This window comes from Carlito syrichta, unplaced genomic scaffold (genome assembly GCF_000164805.1).
Source record: "Carlito syrichta isolate Samal-C Ts95f unplaced genomic scaffold, Tarsius_syrichta-2.0.1 Scaffold313394, whole genome shotgun sequence".
NCBI lineage: Eukaryota > Metazoa > Chordata > Mammalia > Primates > Tarsiidae > Carlito > Carlito syrichta.
The window spans coordinates 199,051-210,486 of record NW_007257490.1 but is presented as its reverse complement, the minus strand read 5'-3'; positions in this window follow the sequence as shown (position 1 = coordinate 210,486).

Here is an 11,436-nt window from a genome sequence, read left to right as displayed (position 1 = left end):
CGGGCTCAGGCAAGCCACTCACTTCAGCCTTCCAAAGGCGCGGGATTACAGGCTGAGCCACCAAACCCGGCTTCTGCTGATTTTTTAACTGTACAATTTTCTTTGATGCTTTCTTCCCACTTTGCTTGCATGACATCACTGTCTTCCAGATTTATTTTCACTTTTCTTACTATTTGTATTCATGTTAATTGTGATGTTGTCTACTTGAAAACCTTTGCTCTGTTTTTTACGTGATAAAATCATTATTATTCTTCAAGATTCAGTTCAGCCTTTCCTTGGCATGCCCTTCAACACCTGCAGACATTATCTTCAGCAGGCAGTAGAAATATCTGCCCAGACCTCACTAACTTCTTGTTGGCACTACTATACTATCTTTCTGAACCTAATAAATACCTTAGACTTTGATATTTTGCTTCTTTCTGGGTCAGTCTGCAAAACCCCTTATTTGGAATCTGCCACTTCAAAGTGGGTGACTTTATTTGAATATCATGGTATTTTCTATCCAGTGTTTTTGTTTGTATTTTTGAGTCAAGGTCTCAATCTGTCACCCTGGTTAGAGCGGAGTGCAGTGGCAGGATCACTACTCACCACAGCTCCACTTCCTGGGCTCAGATGATCCTCATACCTCAGTTTCCCAAAGTACTGGGATTGCAGGCGTTAGTCACCACACCTGGATATACAGTCTTTTTTTTTAATGTCATGCATATTTAATATTAAGCATTACTAAAAAAAACAACACCTAAAGCTACCCCAAACTAAATTCAGTCATCTTCCAACTGCATTTTATTCTCTTCCAACTGCATTTTATTTGGTGGAAAAAGCAGCCACCAAGCAATTAGAGTAAGAAATCTCAGAATTATTCTTGCCAATTCAATTTATTTAGCTCTAACCTTTCGCTCAATCAGTCATTAAATCTTTTTTCTATTAAAGTTCTTACCACATTCTTTGCATTTTATTTATATTCATATCAGTATCCTTCATCAGACTGTGAGGACCGAAATGAAGGTACTGAATTCTAGTAAACTCACAATAAATTTTGACGTACGATCAGATGTTTCTGTGTATCTTCTGCAGTCTCTTGGGAATTCCAAAGGCATTTAGTCTTGTTCTTGAAGTTTCTGAACCTCTAGCGTTGGTCAGTCTATTTATAGTTGTGGTCTACCTTTCATTCACTTCAGTTGCTTTCTTATAATGTGTTATTTTAAGATTGTTCTGGAATGAGTTACATAACCAGAAACCATCCATTACTAAAAAAAATTACATGTCAATTTTCATAACATTAAGTTACTGAATACACACACACACACACACACACACACACACACACACACACATTTATATAATTATTTCGTTCTTTTTCTCCACTGCCAGGTCACATTATTCACATGCCCCTATGTCTCTTATAAATGTGTAATATCATTCATATGTTTACAAATATTTTCCATTAATTCCATCTGTTTTATTTTGAATGCTATCTGACAATTCATGATATATTGCAGATGAGAATAAAAATAAACTTGTTCTTTGTAAATCATCAAAGGATCTTTCTCCACTGCAGCATCTAGACAAATATGCCTGTGTGAGAATGTATAAAAAACATGACAGTGTTTGTCATTAAAGCAGGGAGGTCTCTGTGCCGACTTGTAGTTATGGTTGCCTTATCATGGGCCATTTAAATACTCAGGAGGTTGCTCAGGTCTGGAAGGCTGATGGGTCCCGCAGGAGACATAAGATCAAAGGGAAAAGAGGACTGGGCCAGGACTAAATACAAAGCAGTAGCAATGTCTTTCTGGGACAGCCATCTTAACATTATAAACTCCCCAGAGCTTCTATGTGTTTAGTTTTCATGTGTTACTCCTAGAAGGACCAAACTCTTCAGAGACTTTCCATGATGCCCGGTCAAAGGGGATGCCTGTGATTCCAGTCAAATATGTAGTTTACTGGACAAATCTGCAAGAAAACTAAGAAAGGCAAATCATTTAGCACAGACAAGTTATCTGAAAACTAAGAGAAAGCTATGCAAACTCTAATACCAGGACAACTGTCACTGAATTTTCTTTTAAGCATCAGGAAAATATTTAGGTTATCTGAAACTGTAGAGGTGATCAGGATATTTTATGCTCTTCATTCTCTTATCCTTTTCCCTTATACAATCTTACTGACACAAAATTTTCACACATTCAGTCACTTAATGCTCTTCTCTGCATATTACCTGTGCTCATATGCACTCATATGTTTATATGTATTCAGTTTTTTAGAATTAATAAGTCAATAGTTTTCTCTGAACTTCATTGTAGTCCCTCTAGCTGTGCATAACTAGTCATACCTTTTTCTTTATATTTTTGTCAATTTTTAACTTTCTGGTTTTTTTGTAATATCATACGGTGCTCAAATAGTGATTGTGTTATTTAAATGTATAACATGCACACTGCTAAAAAGTTTGAACATCTATTCCATTTTTTTAAACTGCCAATTTTTCTCTCATAAATTGGCTGTTCTTACTCTTGTTTTTTGTATTGATATTAAACATTTTTCCTGTTGATTTTCAAATATTTCTTGGATATTATTACATAATTCTAGGTAGCCCAAAACATTGCAAACATCTTCACTTTCTCTGTTACATTTGTCTAGAGTATTCCTAGTTTTGCAGAAATCTTCAAACTTGACTTAAAGTTATGAAAATTTTATAATATAATTTGTGATTGTGGATACATTTTGGAAGTTTCTACTCATTCTTCATCACAGTAATTTTTCTTCATTACCTTCTACAAATTTAATTTTTTTATTACAAACAAAAATATATATAGTTATAGGGTACATTACCTTCTACATTCATTACCTTCTACAAATTTAATTTTTTTATTACAAACAAAAATATATATAGTTATAGGGTACAACGTAGTATTTTTATATACCTACATACGTATATTTATAATTTGTTCTAATCTCATCAATTTTTACAAATAGCCAATGTCTATTACTATAATTATCATGCTGAACAATAAATCTCCAGATTTTATTAATGCTGTGTAATAGACCCTCTATATTCCCAGGAATATCTCCCCATTTCCCCCTCTCTTCTGCCCCAGTATTTTACCCTCTACTTCTGTGAGTTTGTTTTTTTTAAATTATACATATAGGTGAGATCATTCAATACTTGTCTTTCTGTGTCTGGCTTATTTAACTTAGCATTATGTCCTCCCAGTTCATTCCTGTTGTTGCGAGAGACAGGATCTCCTTCTTTTTTAAGGCTGAATAGCATTTCATTATGTATGCATACCACAGTTTCTTAATTCATTCATCTATTGAATCATTCATCATTTAGGTTGATTCTATATCTTGGCTGTTGCAAACAGTGCTGCAATTATCATGAGGATACAAATATTTCTTTGACGTACTGATTTTTTGTTATATATACCCAGAAATGGGTCTGCCATTTTTCTGTTATCTGTGATGCCACCTTAAATATATATTAAGTTTCTGCATATAAATGCATGTATCTCTACACAATCTAGTTGGTTTTATAGACATTTTTTGTTGTGCCTATGTATCAATTTTACTGCAATGGATTTTAGTGTGTCTCAAGAGTTCTTGCTCCCCACTTTCACAATAAAATTTTCATCCATAAACATTTAATTATGTACAATTTTAGAGTAGGGTATCAAACTCCTATAAAATGCAACAGTTTGTATTGCATTTAATTTATAATTTTGAAAAAAATTTCTAATCATTTTATTTACTCAAATAGTATTAGTTTTAAATGTCTGTTAATTTTTTATAATTTTTATCATTTTATTTTAAAGATGTGGAGTACAATTCATATTTAGGTACCTAAGTGATCAATGTACAGGTGAGGTATGGGCCTCTCATTTGTCCTCACTTTGACTGGTTTAGGATCAGATACCCTTATTGATATTATGTACCCCCCTCTGCTCTGGCAATTTCCCACTACTGCCAATCCCTTTCTTGTAGTGTTATGTAACTATTCAGGGCCCACTTATGAGTGAGAGCATGTGGTACGCAGTTCTTTTTTTCTGTGCTAGATCACTGAGTATGAGACTCTAAATTCATCCAAGTTACTGCAAAATCTATAAGTTTGTCCTTCTCTATGGCTGCATAATATTCCATCATGTATATGTACCACATTTTAAAAACTTCAGTCCAGTTTTGATGGGCAGCATGGTGGTTCCGTGTTTTTGTTATTGTGAATAGTGCTGAAATAAACATGCATGTACAGGTAACTTTTTGTGGAATGATTTGGTTTCTTCCAGGTATATTCCTAGAAGGAGGATTGCTAGGTCATATGGCAGGTCGATTTTTAAATCGTTTAGAAATTGGCACACTGTTTTCCAGACATTATACTAATTTATGCTCCAACCAATAGTGTAGAAGTGTTCCCTATTCTCTCCAGCATCTACTGTTTTTTGAGTTATTAGTGATAGTCATCCTGACTGGAAGTAGGTGGTATTGCTGTTTGGTTTTGATATGCATTTCTTTGATGATTAGTGAGGTTGAGCATTTTTTCATGTATCTGTTGGCTGCTCATGTGTCTACTTTTGAGAAGTGTCTTTTGCCCACTTTTTGACAGGGCTGTTTGGTTTTTTTCCACTTGGTGCATTAAGTTCCTTATAGAATGTTAGGCCTTTGCCAGATACACAGTTGGCAAGTATTTTTTCCCATCTGTGGGCTGTGTACCCAGTCTCTTGATTTTCTTTTTTTTCTTTTTTAGCTTTGCAGAAACTTTTCGGTTTGATGAAGCCCCACTTGTCTATCTTCTCTCTTATGACATGGATTTTGGGGGCTTATATCAGGAATTGGTCGCCTATTCCAACACCTATAAGGGTGTCTCTTGCATTTTCAAAGATTCTTATAGTTTGAGGTTTTATGTTTAGGTCTTTAATCCATTTAGAGTTGATTTGTGTATGGTGCTAGGTAAGAATTGAAAGACGGTGGTGCACAGTGAGACTCAACACCCATTAAGACCAAGAGATTGAATGGGTTGAACGCAGTGGCTACAGGACCTGAGGGTCAGGGTATAGCACTGAAGCAAGGGCACTCCAGCCTTTATAGGGGCTTAGGGTCACCTGTCAGTCAATTATTGGTTGGCTGGCAGAGCTCCGTCCAGGTTGGTGGGAGCGAGAAGGGGTGCGGAGGGAGAACAAAGGAAGGCACCATTTCAATTGCCATTTTAGTTTGCTGGGTCGCCGTTTTCAGGAAAGGGAGGGGATGTGGCTTTACTTGTGGCTTGGCAGTGGCCCTTCATTCCCACCCCTTTGGTTATACGGGAGACAGGCAGCATTTGTCTGTCCGGCTACTTCCTGCTGAAAATGGGCGTCAGTGGGTGAGGTGGGTGAAAGGACAAACCACATGAGAACCCAAAAGTAGGTGCCAAAAGAAAAAAATTTCATTTGGGTGGAAGTCCTGGAAGGTGCCTTGTAAGTGGAAAACGGCAAGCTGGTCTGGCCAGTCATTGAGTGGACACGGGAAAGGGAGGAGCCAGCTGTCACGAAGAAGGTGGTCAAGAAACACTGAGAATCTGAGTGGTAGGTGGTAGGGGGTAAACCTTGAGGCGAGCATCTGAAATGAGAAGACAAGGTTAGAGGTTTGTAGGGTTGGGACAGTCGAGACCTGGATCTTCAGTGGGCAGGAGGTCATAATTCTGTAGGAGAAGATGGTTAATGCTTTGATTAGAGATTTTTAAAAGCTGTGACTGGAGAAACTTGATGATACACGGGAGAAAGAAACACAAACCGAAAATGAGAATAACAGGTATGACGATAGGCAAAAGCCAGGTGAGTAGGGAGTTTTGTAATAGGCTGCCGATTTGTGAAGACTTTGCCCCTTGGAGTTGTGAGGAGAGGTGTTGCAATTTATTAATGTTTTGTTCAATGACTCCTGACTCGTTAATGTAATAACAGCACTCCTCTTGGAGGAAAAGACAAGTGCCTCCCTTTTCGGCTGTTAGGAGATCTAGAGCCCGACAATTTTGGGGGACTGCTTGTGCTATGCTTGTTATTTGTCTTTGTAATGATTGGAGAGAATTGGAGGTGGTGTCTAAAGCTAGTTGGATTTTGTTTTGTAAGTCTTCCATGGCCCATAGTGAGTAGTCAAGAGCCCCTCCTGATAGACTTATGGAGGTAACTGCAGAAACTAGGGACAATCCTACCATGACTGGAAGGAAGACAGCCCTCTTGCATCGGTGTTTGGGAGTCAAAAGGGCCTGGAGGTCGGCAGTGGAGTAAAGAGAGAGGGATCAGCGTAACAGCTATACAGGGAGAGGTGAGATTGGAAGTTTGGGAGAGGAGAGTGCCGTTGCACCATAAGAAGAGGCCGGGCAGGAGGAAGTGCCCATTTGTACACTTGAACAGAGAGGGTTATTTGAATGGAGAGTGGGGACGCTGCGCGGACCAATACAGAGGTAAGAGGAGTTGGATGCCACTTCCCAAAGTGGAACGTGAGGTTTGGTGATGGCCTCTCTGGTGGAAGACAGGTTGAGGGTACTATTACTGTGGGGCGAGGCAGGAAGCAGAACAGCAGTCAGCAAAGGTCGTTGTAATGAGGCACAAAGAAAACACTGCGAAGAAGGAAGAGAAAGGAAGGATTGGTTTAAGAAGCGGAGGGTGTGGCCTACTATGGTAAACCATGAAGGGAAATGTTGGGAGGGTTGTAAGGAGAGGTGGTCTTCTGAGGAAGGGGGCAATGGGTCTACCGCTGCCAGGAGCTGTTGCTCTTGGGATTTTATGTGCTCCACTGATACCGTGACGGAAGGGGTAAAGGTGGAGTGAGAGATGGATAGGCGCCCGGTGGGACGGGCGTACCATTCCTTTGGGTAGACAGCTATGTATATGAGGTCTTTCCAGAGGTTAGCGGTCGGGTTAGGGATGTCAAAAGAGAAGTGAGAGAAGCGGCCTCCACGCCCCGGAGTTCCTATGTAGTGGTGGACAAGGAAGCTTGCCCCCCCCATTTTGCTCTGCTGATGGATTCGTCAGCATAGTGAATTCTGCGTGAACAATAGGAACAGCCACCGTATTGATCAGGCCACCATTTACCATAGTCCTGGGTTTGGTCTTCTAGTAAGCATAGAAAGGGGTGATTAGCATCTTGCAAGCTTATTGAGGGCTTTAAGTTGAGGGAAATAGGTTTTGAGCAATTGTTTATGGGGCACGTTTTTGTGTCTAAATCCTTGACTATTTCTATCCTGCTGACCGTGTAAAGTTCGCAGATGGTGAACCGATAATGGAGGACGGACAGGGTAGTGGGCTTGGTTTGAAAAACGACGGCAAGGAGGAAGGCAATGATCATGTTGGGTCTTACTGATAGTGAGCAGAGGGGATTGAGCAACCCGCTCCAAGGAGTAGCACTATGTACAGCAATGTGAAAGTAGGAGGAAAAGAAGGAGTAGGAAGAAAGGCAGTACTATTAGTAAGGGAAGAACGAAATTGATGACCATTTGGCAGAGGGTAGTTGAGTGCAGGTGGCAACCTTCGCGTCTTGTGATTTTCCTGGATGACGGGCAGGGAGGGCGAGTAAACAACATGGGATACTCGAAGTTTGAGAGGCTGGCCTGGAATTGTGGAACAAGAATAGGTCGGAGGGGTAAAGGGAGGCACTTTAGCTGGTTTGAGGCGAGAAGCGTGAATCCAGGGACTGAGCTGTCCTTTGTTTATCAGCAGCCTGGCTGCCGTGGGGGTGGAGAGGACTATTTGGAAGGGCCCTTGCCATTTTGGTTGTAAGCGAGTTTTGGTTTCTGGGTTTGAGAAGAAAATCCATTGTCCCGGGGTGAGAGGCTTTGGATTATGTGTTTCTGTGGGAGTGGGCAAAAGGAGATCTTGATATTGCCAGATGTTGGAACGGATGGAGGACAGGAGGGGGTAGGTTATATGAAGGGGGACGTGAGATGGAGAGGTTGGAATGCCAGGAGGAAGTGCAGGTTTGCCATATAGGACCTCGAAGGGTAAAAGCTGAGTGGGCTTTTTAGGGAGGACGTGAACGTGGAAGAGAACTAGGGGAAGGAGGGAGACCCAGTGCTGATGGAGTTCGAGAGAGAGTTTGGTGAGGATATCTTTTAGTGTGTGGTTAGTTCGTTCAACCTTTCCTGATGATTGTGGGTGATAGGGAATGTGAAAGTGCCATTTGATGTTGAGGGCTGTCGTTAAAAACTGAACGACTTGTGAGGTGAATTCAGGCCTGTTATCTGACTGAAGGGAGAAGGGGACCCCGAATCGAGGGATGATGTGGTTGGCTAGGATAGATCCCACCGTAGCAGCCTGCCTATTTGAGGTGGGATAAGCTTCGACCCACCCGGAGAAGGTGTTAACCAGGACCAGAAGGTATTTGGTGTTATGGACAGGGGACATGATGGTGAAGTCCACTTGCCAGTCTGACCCAGGGAGCTCTCCCCTAGCCTGGTGAGTAGGGAACGTTCTGGGCTTTAAGGGAGTATTAGGATTTGTTCGGTGGCAAGTAGAGCATTGAGAGGAAAGGGTGTGTATGAGTTTTGTATGTTCAGGAGTAAGGTGGAAGAAAGTTTTAAGAAATGAAGTGAGAGCTGCTGGGTTTGGGTGGAAAATTGAATGTAGGTAGGGAATGAGATTGAACAATTGTGGAACTTCACCTGTATGTTCGGCTGGTGGGGAGAAGGTGTTGACGAGTATGGTAGGAAAAGGTTTTAGCGCCACTTGGTGAGCCGCCCTGTCAGCCCATGAGTTTCCTTGGGTGATAAAAGATGAACCAAACTGGTGGGCTTTACAGTATGAGATGCCTATGGCCCTGGGAAGCAAGGAGGCTTGAAGGAGGTCAGAAATGAGCTTAGCATTTGTGATGGCCAACCCTTTGGTGGTTAACAACCCCCATTCTTGCCAGATGACTGAGTGTGAAACCAAAATGTGAAAGACATATTTGGAGTCAGTGTAAAGTGATAGGGAGTGTCCTGCTACCAGTTGGAATGCTCGAATGACTGCTGTGAGTTCTGCTTGTTGGTTAGTCGTGTTGGGTGGGAGGGGATTAGCCTCAATGACATCAGTGGCAGAGGTGATGGCGTATCCTGCCACCCAAGACCCTTCATGTATATATGAGCTTCCATCTGTGAACCAAACATAGGAGGGCACAGATAAAGGTCCTTCCTGAATGTGTACTGGACAGGAGAGTAGGGACTTGAGGACTTCGACGCACTCATGTATTGGGGTGTCAACAGGAGAGGAAGGGAGTAATGTGGCTGGGTGAAGGGGTGTGCAAGTTTGAAAGGAGACAGAGGGGTCTTGGACAAAGACAACCAGAAGGCATAGGACCCGACCGGGAAGGAGTGTTTTGAGGCCCTTATATCCTAGGAGGTGATGTAGATGGTGGGGGGAAGTAACAGTGATAGGTGCTCCAAACATGAATTTTTTGGATTCGCATGTGAGCAAGTGGGCAGCCGACAGGGCCCACAGGCATGGGGCCCATCCCTGAACCGTGTGGTCAAGCTGTTTTGAGAGATAGGCTACAGGAGCAAATGTCTGTCCACTGAATTGGCCTAGAACTCCTAGGGCTGTGCCCTTGTTTTCGTGGACGTAAAAGGTGAAAGGTTCGGTGAACATTGGGTAGTTATAGGGCAGGGGCCTGGAGGAGAGCCTGTTGGAGGGCAGAGAAAGGCTGCCTAACGGCTGAGAGGGAGAGTGAGTGGCTTGGCGAGAAGGGTGAAATTGGGGATCCAGACTCAGAAGTAGCCCTCCAACCCCAGGAATGACTGGATTTCTTCCTTTGTTTTGGGTACCAGGAGAGACTGAATAACAGACTTGCAGCTGGTTGTTTGGCCTTTTGTTGGTGTGAAATGGCTACACCAAGGTAAGTGACTTGTGTTTTGGATAGCTGAGCTTTGTGGGGGAAAACTCGATATCTCCTTTGTGCTAGAAAGTTGAGAAGCAGGACAATGTCTGTGTGAGAGTCAGTTATAGAAGGGCTGTATAAGAGAAGGTCATTTACATACTGGAGGAGAGTGCTACACCCAGAGTCATAAGAGGACAGGTCCTTGGCCAACGCCTGGCCAAAAAGGGGGATTATCATGAAATTCCTGAGGCAGGACCGTCCGGGTTAATTGTTGGGTCCTGTGGGTGTCTGGGTTTTCCAAAGGAAAGGCAAAGAGTGGCTGGGAGTTTGGATGTAGGGGGATGGTGAAGAAGGCATTTTTAAGGTCCAGAACTGTGAAATGAGTGGTAGTGGGGGTATCTGAGATAGGAGAGTATATGGGTTAGGGACCACTGGATGTAGTGGTATTATGGCAGAGTTGATTATTTGCAGATCCTGCACCAGTCAATAAGTATCAGATGGCTTTTTATTGGGAGGATGGGAGTAAGGGGAGTTGTTAGGAACCAGAAGACCCTGGAGGAGCAGCCAGTTAACAATGGGCTGGAGGCCCTTGTGATAGGCGCATGAGATAGGAACTTGAGGCCTGGAAGGGAAGCAAAAGGGATTTTTAAGGCGAATGGGGACTGGGGTGTGGTGATTGGTCACCACAGGAGTGGAAGTGTCCCTGACTACTGGATTAACTTTTTTGGGGGGAAATGGGGAAATAAGACGAAGGTTTTAAGGGGAAGACAGCACAGGCGAGGGTCAGGAGCGGAGTCAGGGGAACTTGGTGTAAGGTGAGGCAGATAGGTGCCCTGAGCTTATACAGAAGGTTTTGTCCCAGCAAAGTGGCTGGAAAGGATGGGATAACTAAGAAAGAATGGGTGAAGGGATGGTCTTCAAAAAAGGCAGGACACCAGACCTATCTCCAGCAGCTTGGAGGGCACCCCCGAGATGCCCACAACTGAGACCTGAGAAGGGTGTAAAGGCCCGTGGAAGGAGAGTAAAATAAAATAGAATAGGTAGCCCTCGTGTCCACCAAAAGGGAGATAGACTTACCTGCTATCCATAGTGTGGCCCTGGGCTCAGCAAGGGTGATTGGGGTGTTTGAGTCCAGGCAGCTTTAGTCTTCCAGAGGGCCCAGGAGCTTTGGCAAAGGGCCCATTAGGGGAGCCGGCCCCCTGCAAAACTCTGTTGCCTGGGGATGGTTTTCCCCCAGGGGGCACTCAAACTTACAGTGTCCCTTTTGTCTGCAGACTGGGCAAGGTCAAGTCGGTGGTCTGGGGTTGGGTATTGTCCTGCCCAGTGGCCTCTCTAGCCACTCCTGAAGCAGGCTCCCGAAGGTGTTTGGGTCTCGGACTGTTTCCTGGGATGGGGGCTTTGAGGTCCCTGTTAAGCCGGCCGCAGTGCAGCGACCAGGGCTTGGGTTTGAAGGGCCACTTTCTGTTCTAGCATCCGAGCCTGCATGGCCTCGGCTTTTTTCCTCTTGGGCAATATAAACTTTAAAGGCCATACTTACCAGGTCTTGGAGTGGAGTCTGGGGACCCTCTTCCACCTTTTTAAGCTTGCGCTGGATGTCCAGAGTGGATTGGGTGATAAAGTGGGTAGCTAAGA